Source organism: Furipterus horrens, unplaced genomic scaffold, assembly GCF_987537825.1.
Source record: "Furipterus horrens unplaced genomic scaffold, mFurHor1.1.pri manual_scaffold_2, whole genome shotgun sequence".
NCBI lineage: Eukaryota > Metazoa > Chordata > Mammalia > Chiroptera > Furipteridae > Furipterus > Furipterus horrens.
In genome coordinates, this window is record NW_028327172.1 from 28,365,226 (window position 1) to 28,377,478 (window position 12,253).

Sequence of the window (12,253 nt, forward strand, 5' to 3'; positions counted from 1 at the left end):
AATTAGCTCCACACAAATGTGGAAGCTGACTAAGCTGTCTCTATAGGGCTTTTTCTGATGCTGGAGCTTGACCTTTCTAGGGAAGGAAGTCAGAAAGTGATGATGGCTATGATGTAGAGAAGATCAAGGGCAGACTGGAATCTATAAGCATGATCTAGAATCCTACAAAGATAAGATTGAAGCCCACGTGGTTACTTATTGCCTCTGTCCTGGGTAACAAGAGTATCCTGCAGAAGCTGGCATCGTTTGTCAAGGAGCTAAATACACACACAACTTGATAAGAAGTCAGGGAAGTCAAAGGATGATCTAGGGAGGTGGGGGACAGGTGCAGGCTCAGCTGCTACTTCATGCTGGCACAGGTGCATAATTAGTTCAACAAAAAATGATGTGTGCTACAAATATAGCTACTCATTCTCTTCTGCCCTCGAAAGCTTTTGTGACTCAATTTCATGGCCCTCTCTAGAAAGTAATCAAGCAAAAGAAATTCTGGAGAAGCGTTTTAGCTTAGATAAGGTAACATATTACGAAATCCCTCCTAATACCCTTCATTCCCAAAGTGGGCATGCCTCTTCTCTGTTAGGTCATTAGTGTGAAACATGAAGACAATTGAGTCAGCAGGAAACTTGGGGTTTGATTTTATTACTTCTAGAGTTACTTTCTGCCCACCACATTATTTTGTAATTGTTCCAGAGGTGAACTGCTCTTACCTTGGGCTTAGTGTGTTTAAAGACCATTTGTTTAAAAAAAACAAAAATTTATTTTTGGCCTAAATACTTCTCCACGTTTCTCAAAATTACATGACCATTTATGGCTATTTATGTGTATGGGTCTATGTCTAAATTTTCTCTTCTGTTGCATTGTTCTATGTTTACCTTTTCATCAATTTTACACTGTCTCAATTACTTTGTTCTTTTTTCAGTTATTTTAACTATTCTAGTTCCCTTTTGTTTTCTTATGCATTTTTAAATTATCTTGTTGACATTTAAAAAAACTACCAATAAAATTTTACAGTGAATTGATATACCAGTTTGGTAAGATTTGGCATGTTAATATTTATACTTACAGTGCATAAATATGGTATATCCTTACATTTTTAACCCTTACATTTCCATAAAAGGTTTATAATTTTTAACCAATAAACATTCTGTGAATATTTTGTTAGATTTATACTCAATGATTTTAGGGGTTTTTTGGTACTATCATTAGTTATAATGTCCTATTTTTTATTTCAATTTCCAATTGTGATAATATATAGATATAAAATTGATTTCAGTAAACTGATTTTTCTCCTGTGATTTTGCATAGCAATTGGGATTTTCTCTATAGACAATCATGATATCTGCAAAAAGAGAGTTTTATTTTCTCCTTTCTAATTTGTATGCCTCATATTTTCTTTTGTTTCTCAATTCACTAGTTAATTATCTTAATACAGGGTTGAATTTTGTAAGAGAAAAACGTGGTTCTGGGACATCTTTCCATGCTGGTTTGAAACGGCTTAGATGCACAACTGCTGTGGCTATGGGGTATCCCACCCAGAGTTTGTGTTTTCCAGTTGTGCTCACTTTGCCTGAAAATGAGAAAATAAAAAAAAAAATTAAAAAAAGGTTTTATTGCCTGGATTTGTTTAACAAATCACATTCTTGGTCTGATCATCTTACAGCATTTGAAGCTATGTTTAGATAAATGACTAAATGCACTTTCCCTTCCCAACACCATCATCATACATTCATGTAGGATAACTGTTAAGAGGCCCCCTTTTTGTATATCAATTTATCAGATACTTTTTAAGTGCCTATGGCTCTGTGCTGGTCACTGGGAATACAAATGGACTTATTCTCATTTGTCAAGGATTCCAGTCTAGTGATCCAAGGGAAACAAATGGACAATGACAATAGACACATCAGCAAAGTTGTTCCACCATTGTTCTGTAGACGCTCAAGGCTTGGCAGGTTCAACTTGGACCTGCTGAGCTGGAAGAAAAGAGGCAGAATTGAGAGGATATCTGACATGCCCTTATTCCAGGTACTAGGACACTCAGCATTTGTGCTTGCTCATTCCCATCAGTGGGGGACCCCACCCTCTCACCCACCAATAGGGGCCCCGCCCTCCCTATATACTATGCATAGACAAAGCCAGCTGCTTGCCAAAATATGACATCAATGTCTATATAACTGCGAGTGCTCTGCGCACTTGAGTCTAATTATTATCTTGAAGCTGTTCATGCCTAGACATCTGGGTGAGGGAGCCTGACTGACTTCATTTTCCCCACAATCATTGATAACTGAAGGATATTGTTTCATCCCACAAACGTGTTACCATTATCCCGTCCTTTGCTGAGTGATAATATGAAGAGTAAGGATTTAAGTCTTTGCTTCAGAGGGGAAAATATCATGATGCTTATGAATAATAGAGATATTATCTTTCCACTTTAAAAATGTGTGTAGATATGTGAAATTGAGTTAGAAACCTCAAGATTTTCTACTTGAGAGACAGCACAGGCATTAAACAGATTTAACAGATCAGTGATGGTAAATAAGAGGCTGGCAGGCTCTACTCTTTTTTCTAACACTGAGGGCAGACATTTCTAACAGAGTACATATATGTGTTTTCCCCTTTCCCAATTAATGACCCCCAAGCTATCACCACCAGCCATCAGGATCCCAGTGTGAGGAGAGAATTCCCTTTATTTCTCTTGGAGTAATTGTGTATTCTTGTATAGTGTATAGTTATCTGGGAAACAGATAACAACATTTTTCCAATAAAGTCATTGAGCTGACTTTTGGTTTGGTTTTAAAATTTTCTAGGGGCTAAGTTTTGAGCTATTACTCAGTGTCTCATCAGTCTATCCCAACTAAACTTAAGGTTGAATTCTAAGTAAATTCTCTTTTGCTTTCTCTGATAAATAGTAAGGTTATAGTATTAGTGCCTGTATGTTGTTTCTAATATTCAAAGAATTTTTGTGCCTTTGGTTATATTGGTATTTTATGCATACATCATTTCCTTAGAGACACCTTCTTTGATAACCCTGTGTGGTGAAATTTTTTTGTGCCGTTCTCTGCTGTACTTCTCTTTACAGAACATGGCATACTATACAGTCATTTGTTTAATTATTTATTGTCTCTCTTTGTCATCAGGATATATGTTCAGGAAGGCAGAGAATTTTGTGTGTGAGTAAAAGCAATGACAATCAGACCAGTCACATATTTTTTAATGGTTAATTGAAATATGAAACAATCATGGGAGATAGTTTGTTGATGAGAAAGAAAATCAGTAGAGTCTCTTGACTTACTTCAAATACACACACACAGGAAACAGCACACTCCCTTTATATCCGCTGCCTTCTTTTGGGTGCCTCCAAAGCTTAAGGTTATATGACAGTTGTTTGTAGCTTGTTCTCACTCAAATGAAGTTGATAAGGAGATACAACCAAATAAAATCCAATAAAACTTAGTATTTAGGAAAAAATGTTCGATATTCAGAGAAATCTGAAAATAATCCAGTCATTAACTTTTTAAAAGAGACTAGCATTCTTATGACAAACAATGACAAAAATGGCCTGTACAAGAGCATAAGGGACTCATTAAAGTTGCTGTCTAGAATGCTCATGGCTAAGAAAAATTCTAAAACAAACCTTTCAGAGACTTTCTTTGAGTCTTGATTACTCACCAATTAATTCTCCAAAATTAGTTTATATTTTACTTGCTTGACACCTATCACCACAAAAGCTAATTTAATTAAAATTATCCTTAATGACCATTTAAGAGAAGTAACTAAAAATAGACGTATTTTTTTTATTATTTATTTCTGTCCCTGCAAGTTTATCTTGAGTTTTCCTGTCTTAAAATAATACTTATTTATATTTAAGGAAGTTCATAGTTCAATATTAAAATAGCTGAACTCTAGGAAATAATGAATGATAAAAGAGGACCTTTTTTTTTTTTCACTTTATAAATGAAAAGTTCAAGTTAGGTAACAGACCAAGGCCTCTAAATGTTGGTGCTATCTCTTGCACACTCTTTCTCAGAGGGGTTGCAGAGGAGCCCCCAGTCTTTATACCTTAAACTCCTAAACCTGTTAGGCAGGTTTCTGACACAGGTAGAGGTGCCAAAGAAGCTACACTCAGACCAGAAGACAAAAGCACTTGTGAGAATTTAATGAACTCCCTCCATGTGGCTTCAAGCTACCAGCACACAGGCCCCACCAACACTTTTAATCTTCTCCTCGGCTCTTCTGCTGAAGAATTTGGCCTTCTCAATGACAGGCTACTTTGGGAGCTTTCCCTTCCCCAGAACTTTGACTGACTGCACCACATCAATGATGGGAGTGACTCTGGTCTTGCTTTTTGCAGCATTTACCCGTGTCTGCTCACTGACCAAGGTCCACAGTTTGTCAAGGTTGACAGTGGGGCAGAAGCTCTGGTTCCTCTTTAAGTGGAAATGCCTCATACCAACTTTCCCAAAGTAGCCTGGGTGATATTTGTCGAAGTTGATCCTGTGATGATGCAAGCCACCAGCATTACCTCGGCCTCCCGGGTGCTTCCTGTGCTTGCCGATATGGCCATGGCCGTGGCTCATGTGGCCCCTAAGTTTCCGGGTCTTCCTCAACCTGGATGGTATGTTGATGGTCGAAATGCAAGAACTAGGACTTTCACATATACTTAGGATTCATTTAAAATTGCAGATCTCCTTTTATGAATATGTAAAAATTCTATATATGTTCGAGCTTCTTAAAGTGTATAAATATTAAGTTGCTAACATGTCTGTGTCTTTGAACTTTTGGCTCTATCGGCATGCTCAAGGACTCTGTTAAAAGCAGACAGCTAAAGTTATTTTTTTTAATCTACTATTTATAACACAACAGAGTTGAGACAATCCAAAGCAGTACAAAAATAAAGCATTCACTAGGGGGGAGCAGGGAGGGAGAGAAGGGGGATAAGCAAGGGAATGGTTTAGTCAAAAAACGTGTATAAATGACTCATGTACATGGACAACGGGGAGGGATGTGATTGTGGGAGAAGGGGTGGGCTGGGTGGGGTGGAGCAATGGGGAAAAATGGGACAACTGTAATTGAAAAACAAAAAAATACAATAAAATAAAAAGACTGTTTAACACACTTTTTAAAGACAATGAAAGTAGAAAAATTTCATATTGATATTGTTATGCATTTCTGAAATTTTAAAACATAAACATGTTAATTTTGTATGCAGTTAAAACAATAAGGCTAAAACTTTGGTTTTTTTAATTTAGAATACTTTTCTTTTATGTATTAGTTACATGTAATAAAAGCAAGTAAAAAATTAAATTAAATTTAAAAAAAAATAAAGCATTCACCAACGAACAGGTGTCTCCTCTGAGCAAACACAATTGCCACACAACCTTATTTCTCTAAGTCTGTCTAAAATACAAAATTAATGCAATATGGGCTTAAGGTCATTGCAGCAACACCCAGATGTACTGTTTACCCAGAGCACTTTCATTTCATTACTTTCTTAGGCATGGGAGAGGTGAGAGAATTACCAATAAGGCTAAAACAGTCTCTAACATATTCCTTTCCACTCTCTTTTGAACATTGAGAAAGAATAGTGAATTGCTTGAGAGAGAAAAATTGTTCCAACTATCCTGTGAACCACTTTCAGAGAGTGAAAATGCTCTATTTACAGTGTGCACTGGCTTCCAAATTTTCAGAATAGAATACTTCCTAAAGAAACTTGAGTGCCCTTGTTCTTATACATTGATTTCAATGGAGACCAAAAACAAAGTTTGACGTTTGCAAAATTCATCCTTTTTGTCGGTACAGATTGGCCTATGTTCATTCATGGATTGGTAATTATAGGCCATATTTCTAGTGGAAAAAAATATTTGTGCTTTCACTTACCTGGGTTCAGATGCTATTGGGGACTACCTCACAGGCATGTGAGTCTGGGCTACTAACCATTTGGTTTAATCTTTAAATCAACTTTCCATGGGGGTGGTGAATAAAACACACCTAAATAAACATTGGCCGCATTCAAGTAATCCACTTTAAAGGTATGCATGTGTGTCCTTTTCAGAACCCTTGAGGGTATTTAAAGTACAACATTTTGCAAACCTGGTAACATTTTTCTCTTATGTCCTTTATTACATATGTCATTTCTAATACATTTTTTGTTTTAATTACCCACTGTAGACTCTGGAGTTACTCTGAGTGAGGTTTTGCATCATCATAAAACCAAGCCTACCCACAAATGACAAAAAGTAACACAACCCAAAAAATTCTTATGAACAACATTCAGATTCAGCTTCCAAAAAAAACACAAATGGAAATTCTGAAAATACTTTGAGCCAAAGTGACATTACTCATGTGCATATTTAAGTTCAAAATATATATGCACCAGGAAATTCATAAAAAATGTAGCAAGAACTTCTTTATTTAATCGTTTTTGAGCAATCTCAAACCTCTGAAAATCCAGCCCGATACAACATTTATTTCTTCTTGTCATGCCAGTAAAAGAGTCTAAGTAACAAATATACAGAGTCCCTACTTTCTGAAACTTTGAAGTTTGACCAAAGAGATACACATTAAAGATACACATTATATAAATAATTATCAAATGATTAATCACTATTATCATAACTCTAATTATTTGATATAAGTAACCTTGGCAAGCTGTTTAAATTGGGTGGCTGTCAGTTTTCATAAATGTAAAGCAGAAATTATAAACATAGTTAGCAAGGTTTGCATTAGAATTCAAGATATGTGTAAAAGGCTTGACATATGGTAGACACACATAAAAGATGAAGTATTAAAACATTATATCACTAGCTGTATGTTTAAGTAATTAGGAGAATCATTAATCATTATTAGATAGTTTAATAGGAAGTATTTATAATATCTTCCTATAATTGTTACAATTAATAAAATTACAATAGTTTTATAATAATATTTAATATTTTACATTTTCCAGAGCTCAAATAAATACATTCACTCTATCGCTTACTCTGGACCACAGATAGAAAATTTTCCATGTAAAAAGGAGTCTGATCAAAACTATAGCCTATACTTTGTTCTTCTCTGGTGAAGCTTATTATAATCTAAAGAAACTTTAAAATAATTTCCTATTTTAAGGGAATGAGTGATACTTTGGTGATAAGTACTTGAATATAATATTCTGTTCTTCTATATACATGTTTGGATCCACAAATTTTCTTTATTAATAAAGACTGTCACTGGGTCACAAAAATTGGTTCTAATGTGATCTTACCTGTGATCTATCTTATAACATTAGCTCTCCTTTCCATCTCAGAATTTACATTAGTAGAAAATTTCAAGTAGTGAACCACTTGACCAGTTTCTTAGCATAATTTTAAATATTATTTGAAATCATCTGACTTTCTTACATTTAAGGCATCCTGATACTGTTGGCCTGTCTTGTAATTATTTCCTGGAAATTGCTCACTCTAAAGTTTATTTTCATTTCCTAATGCTAGAGGATATTTCATGCAATCAATAAATTAACACTCTTTCAGTTGACTTCAGCATTAGCTTCTCTGGAAATAATAGCCTCTATATTTGCGTAGCTATATTTCCTTTAAGTCTTTTGTTCTTGAGAATGTACATTCCTGATCCAATTCCATATTCTCCTAAATTTATCTATCTGTCTATAAATATATATTTAAATATATGCATACTTTAAAACCATATGTATATATATTTAAAATAATATATATTTTAGAAACCTATATAATAAAATATAAATACTTTTTAGAATCTCCCTAGGGACTAACCTATAAATGAACATATATTTACCAATAGTTTATATTTTAAGTCAAACTACTATAAATACATCTTACCAATTTGATAGATATATATAAATTATATAAGTCTAGTGTTAGTAAGTAGGTAACACTATTCTTCCTTCCCAACTGGAGTTCCCAATGACAGCCAAAAAGTAACAAGTTAACTTTATATAAGTTGCTCCCTTTACACGCTACAGAAAATGAACACTGTCTAAAATATTAGAGGTCTCTCTCAGATTCTGAAAAATTATATGAAATACAAAAGTAGAGGAAATTTTAAAATTAAAAACAGAAAAATTGAAAGAATTAGTTCAACCAAATGATCTAAGTGTATTTGTTAGGACTAAGAGTTCTAAATCACATGGTAGCTGACCTTTTTAGCACAACAGTGGGCGTACGAACCAATACAGTAATTTTTATTTTAAATGTCAAAAATATGCAGAGCTAATGTCAATTATCAGAGCAGTGGTCATAGAAACTTTGCTCTTCAAAACTATAGCTCCACACACTGTAAAATGTGTGAGTATAATTGCTGCTTTCACTTACTCACATCCCCTTACCTTTTACCCCCTTTATTTTCTTCCAGCTATTCACTCTTGAGAAAGGGCCATCTTGAGCATTACTGATGGTCTCAAGATAAGCAAATGTGGTCACTTTAAAAGTAAGTCAATTGAAAAATTTTTATTGAGTACATTCTATGGTCTCAGGGCTCTGATATAGAGCCAAATAGGGCAAGAATTCTCACTCTAAAAATACCTCTATTTAAGGTGGAACATAAAAACATGTAAATATTTATGATTAAAATCATTGTGTTGTGTGTTGATAATGTATATAATCCTATGAGACTCTAGAGGAAAGAGCAATCATGCAAAAAAAAAAAAAAATCTGGAGGATTTCAATGAAGATTTTGATTTGAAGGTGCATTCTTGTAGAATATATTGCTTTTAGCAGATTGGTATCACGAGTCACCTCAGAAACTTCTGGTAAGAAAAAAAAGTTCTATAAAAATTTTCTAGAGCTAAATACCTTCTGTCTTTTCAAACCAATCACAGCCATATGTCAGAAAGCACTATATGTTTTAAGTAATAAGTCTGAGAGTTCTAGAATTAGCCTTACTAGAAACATTGAGAGAAGACACATTCTTTTAAAACACAAACTACCAAAGATTACTGTTAAAAAGAGTTCTTCAGAGAAATAGAAATACAACCAGTAATATATATAAATCTCTCTCTCTCCCTCTTTCTCTCTCTCTCTCTCTCTACATATATATATATATATATATAAATATGTATGTATCTCCCAAATTTATTTTTATATATATGTATGTATGTATCTCCCAAATTTATTTATTTACTTTTATTATTAAATAAATCTATTGTTTTAACATATTTATTTTTATAAAAAAATTAAATATATATATATAGGGGACACCCCAATACACATAATTTTTAATAAAAAAATTGTGTGTTTATTCTTACATGTTTAAACTTCAGTACCCTTCCAAGTACTCTCCATTTGATGCAATACACTCAACAAGACTTTTTTTTCACTGCTCAGAACAGTTTTTAAACTTGCCAATTTTGATGCCTTTTAGTGCATCTTCTGTTTTTTGTTTCATCTCTTTCCCAATCAGCAGACATTTCCCTTTGAGGGCCTTTTTCATTCAGGGAAACAAAAAAATGTCATTCATCGTAAGGATGGGAAATTAGGAAGGGTGGGACATAATAAGGGTCATGCCAATTTTGGTCAAAAATTACTAAGCACTAGCATGCTGTGGGCAGCTGTGCTCATACATCACCCAACCTGAAGTGGGCAAATATGTCAGAAGAGTAAAAAAAAAAATCACTCAAGCAGAACACAACCTGTCACAACAATGTCAGCTAGGTACAGTGATATAGATGGGTTCCTAGGACACACTCACCTAACAAGGGAGACCTGTATTACATAGGGTGTCCCTAGGCCCATTCAAATTGACACATAAACATCACACTCTGTCAACAAACAATAGATAACCTGAACAACCCAAATCTATAATCCTCTATGTTCATGGTATACTGGTAAATTGTACTAAACACTTAAGAAAAAATAGTAGCAATTTTACACAAATTCTTCCAGAAAATTTAAGAAGCATATGTATTTACTAACTCATTCTAAAGTCTAGCATACTCTGATATCAAAACTAAACAAAAATAAGAAATTAAAATTACAGACCAATACAAATACCAATGCAAGATCTCTTAATATACTTTTAAAACTCATCTATGACATTACATAAAATGGATAATCTATCAATCCAAGTAAATTTTATCCCAGAAGTACAAGTGTGTTTAAGATTTGAAAATTAATCAACATAATTTTCTGTGTTACCAGGCTAAAAGGAAATATGTGATTAGCTCAATATCGGCAGAAAAATCATTTGACTGGATCCAACATTTCTGATGCAAATCCTTAGTAAACAAAAGTATAAAAGGAACTTCTCCATCCAATAAAATATATCTTTGAAAAAACCATTAGCTTATATATGAGTGACAGAATGTTTCTCTCTTAAGGTTAGGAATAAGGTAAAGATGACTACTCTAGCCATTTTTAAATAACACTCGAGGTTTTAGGTAGTAATAAGGGAAGAAATGGAAAATCTTCTTGGTTGTAAAAGAATAAATTAAAACTGTTTAGTATTAATCAGACAAAATGATCAATTATTTAGAAAAGTCTATATCATTTACAAAAATATTACTATAAATAATAAGTGATTTAATCACAGTGGTAGAATACAAAAATCAATATATGCAAAGTGTATTTCTATACTGCAACAAAACACAGAAATTGGGGTTTTAAATATACTAGTTTATGATAGTATATAAAAATGTACTATACCTAGAGATATATATGATAAAATATGTGTAAGACCTATACTTGAAAACTACTGTACAAAACATTGTTCTTAAAAATGACCTAAATGGAGAAATGTATCATGTATATTGATTGCAAGAATCAATATTATTATAATGTCAACAATTCCAAAATTAATTTATGAATCCAATGAAAACGTAAGTTTAGAAATTAGCAAACTGGTTCTAGAATTGGTATAAAAATGTAAAGGAATTAGAATAGCTAATTTGAAAAGAACAAAAATGAAGAACATGAGATTATTATAAACCTATAATAACCAAGAGAGTGTATAATTATCTTTAAAATCAAAGGTCATGAGAAAATTTTTGCTGGTGATAAATATGTTCATTTTATTTAAGATGAAGATTACTTCATGAATGTTTACATATGTGCACAATTCAAACACTTGATATTTATTGTATGTTAAGCATAGCTTAATAAATCTGTAAAAACTTTATGATCATGTGACTACACTGTTCAGGCCTTTGCTGAGGCTTTGGAAAAGTACAGTTAAAATGAGGCCTTCTGAAACTTTACTTCCTTAAATTTAGTATAAACTCATGATGCTTATGTAATACATCTAGACATACAGTGATCAATGCCTTGTTCCTCACCTTAGATAGGGGTTTGAGCATAGAGTTCTGTGAAGACAGGACCTTTTTACTGCTTGTGGCTGTACCACAATGCTTAGGACTATGTGTCCAGAGAGGTATGCAAATGATTGAATCAATAAATCAGCTCATCTTTCATAATAATCAATAAATGTTTGACTATAAGAAATTCATTTATTTATTAACAAATAACTAAACTGCTCTAAAGAGAAGAGGTGTAGCTAAATGATTTTCTACACCATAAATATTAGAAAACCTAGAGATCCATTTCTTCTAGTTACTAGTCTTTTAATATATCTATGAAGAACCTATGAAAAGGAGCTTAATTTTAGGCTAAGAAAAATGACTCAGATATATAGAGTAAATCAACAATTTTTTTTTGAGAAGTACAGTTTTAAAACAAGGAAAAATATGTCTCATATTAGATATATAGAGTAAATTAATGACTTTTTTTGAGAAGTAGGGTTTTAGAAGAAGGAAAAAATAGCTAACACTCTATTAGAATGACTAAGTAATCTTTTCCCTTTTGTAGTAACCTGGTAAAGCTAGGAAGTCACAAAACTAAGTACCTTGACATATTCAACAAGATTATCTGATACAGTTTAAAATATAAAGCCTTAGGAATAATAAATAACTTGCTTAGGTCTTGGTGAGTAAATGGTAAAGCTAAAACTTGAATTAAGAACTTGCTGGTTCCAAATTCATAATCATTTCTCCAATCATGCATGTTAATTTTGGACAGCATATGTAGGATATATTTTTTCAATCATGCGATAAATGTCTTCTAATTTTAGGCTACTAACAACAACTTATAAATGGCAGTGTTCTGATTTTGCTTTTTTTTTTAACTTTAAGAGCTTTTACTTATTAGGAAAGTACGAAATACTCTTTAAAACAATACTCATTAGTCAATGACTTATGGACTCAAGACCACTTTTTTTTGTATGTTGTAGGCAGTTAAGTCTTGGTATGAGTTAG

At 33.0% G+C, this 12,253-nt stretch overlaps 1 pseudogene; it reads right to left on the reverse strand.

The window, feature by feature from the left end:
• Positions 1 to 4,165: 4,165 nt before the first annotated feature.
• Positions 4,166 to 6,197, reverse strand: LOC150018060 (large ribosomal subunit protein uL15 pseudogene; annotated as a pseudogene).
• Positions 6,198 to 12,253: the final 6,056 nt, after the last annotated feature.